The following is a 2,308-nucleotide window of genomic DNA, read 5'->3' as shown; positions in this document are numbered from 1 at the left end:
CGCGAAACTGCGCGCATACACTACCACCAGTATGAGTGTGAAGGTCTGCAAAGACACTTTTGGGATTTGAAGAACACTGATTTCAGGCAAGTGATAACACTTTTCAAAATGTGCATTTTTTGGCGGGTTTAGGTGTATCTGAGGTAGAAATGATTCGATAAGGTGAAAAGTTGCTTTGCGTTAGTCCGGAATTATGCTTATTAAGTCCGAAAGTTGAACACGTCTTTCTGCGGTTTTCTATTTTTGCACCATCTTATTCTAATGCTGAATCTGAAAAAAACAGGCCGAATTTGCCGAATGATGTGAATTTGCTTCAATTTGGGAGAAGGACGTGTTTACAATTCATAGTGGCATTTGAAGAATTGGCTCATTCTGACACAACTAGACCAGATTTCTGAGTGAAAATTTGAGATATCGATCATCTACATCTTCTTTAACAAAAGTTCTGAATTTGGTCCAGTTCGATAAAAATTATTAATTGCGACACTTGTGAAGTTTTTCTGCGGTTTTTGCTGTGCCCACAGTCGTCTTCTAAGCTCATTGTCAAACAAGTAGGCGAGATTTTGAAACTCGGAATTTAGCGATGTTTTAGACCTGCCCTCACGAACCCTGTGAATTTGGTTCAATTTCGAAAAATATTTTTCCATAGTTATTTGTGGAGATTGAGGAAAAACAGCAGATGCACACTGGTGTTTTCCCGGTTCCTATTCCCTCGTCGGTATGAATTTAATCCTAACGTTTCGCTATCGGGTATGGCAATCATCTTCAGAGCGCCGTGTGCTTCGAGTCTATTTTAATTCAAATTAATTCAATGAAACTGAGTATTCCATTCAGGGCCGTAGCTGGCATCGGGCTTCTCCTTCGCACACATGAGATTCTATGAGAGATGCAAGATGGACGAGTGGATATGTTCCAACTAGCAAAGCGCGGGACAAGTAGATATACATATTTTTTGAATTACCTTTTTTTCCTGTTTTGTGCTTAAGGATATGCTTAAAGGATATGATCCAGCTTTTGAAACGTAAACAACTTGAGCGAGCTTCTACATCAGAGAAATATAAATTAAAGTCACAGATAGTTTTTTTTATAGTTACATTGCGTTCCGGATGGTTTTATACGGAGCCCAGAACGGCTTCCAGAGCCAGCTACCGAAGAAAAATCGAAAGTGGGGCAGAAATTCATATGGCAATAATTATCCTTTCGTCCAAAGACTGATATCGCATTTTTATCGAATCCCCATAATGAAAGTATATGAGGTTTTAAGGGTGAGCGRCAACAATACGACTAAGGAAGCAATGTGGGTTTTATTGCTGGACTAATTAATGATCTGTTGTAGAAATCGGCCAGAACCGTAGTCTACCTGATGACGCGCACCAACTTCTTCGATGACTTCGATAAGACTGTGGGCATTTTTTTGGTAGGCGGACTGCTAGTGAGGCATTATTTCCAAGCGCAGATGAATTGTACGTATCTTAAGAGCCACCACATCGAACAAGAGCCGTTACTTTCTCGGATTGTGACTGGAAAGGCGATCTGTCCAACGATTGCCCTGCTCAATCATTCTTGTTATCCAAATGCAGTCATCATGTATGTTTGATTCGGTGTTTTCCATAACTACATTCCGTTGCACAGTGCTTGCGTTGTAGGAGCTGCGGTGACCAGTTTCTAGTCAGAGCGCTAACCACCATCGCAGCAAATGAAGAGATTACCGTCTGCTATCACCCAATTCGTCCGCTTTTAACATTAGCGGATAGGCGGCTGTTAATGGAATCGCTCTATTACTTTTTTTGTCCGTGTGTGTGCAAAATGTGTATCTGGCAGAACATACTAGTAAGTTGCTGTACGTCTTGACTAACAACTCAAAATGGTTCTCGGCAATTCCAGAAGGATCATGGTACCATTTGCATTGGATGCGCACGTAAATATGCCGAGCCGAATGTTAAGAGCTACACAGGAACCATAGAAACCTGTCTTTCTTGTATTGAGGTCCAGGACGTCTATACACCATTTGAGAAAACAGCCTTGGAATTTCTCAGGGGTAAAATTAACCGAAACATATATCCATTTGTACAGGGCCTAATAATCGCACGTTTGCTGATCCGGCGGTATTTTGCACATGCTGGGTGGGCGTGTCGTTTGAGTCCCTCTGAACTTTTCGTTTTTTTTGTTTTTCTTAAAGAATACTTCAAATTAAGCACTTTCAAATTAATTAACTTTCGAGCTGTGTTACCAAGCTGCGCAAAACGTGTTAAGTTCATGAAAATTATCAGACTATGAAGGCTTTCACGGCCGGTTAAATCACATTTAG

The 2,308-nt window shown here is 40.8% G+C and overlaps 1 protein-coding gene across 1 annotated transcript in view; it reads right to left on the bottom strand.

Annotated features, from left to right (window-relative positions):
* The window catches only part of LOC109534405, an 11,553-nt gene that overhangs the window by 1,952 nt on the left and 7,293 nt on the right, over window positions 1-2,308 (bottom strand). The window lies entirely within an intron of this gene.

The sequence above is a fragment of the Dendroctonus ponderosae genome, unplaced genomic scaffold, assembly GCF_020466585.1.
Source record: "Dendroctonus ponderosae isolate FM_Combo_2020 unplaced genomic scaffold, Dpon_F_20191213v2 Dpon_F_20191213_8, whole genome shotgun sequence".
NCBI lineage: Eukaryota > Metazoa > Arthropoda > Insecta > Coleoptera > Curculionidae > Dendroctonus > Dendroctonus ponderosae.
This window is presented reverse-complemented; position numbering and strand designations above follow the sequence as displayed.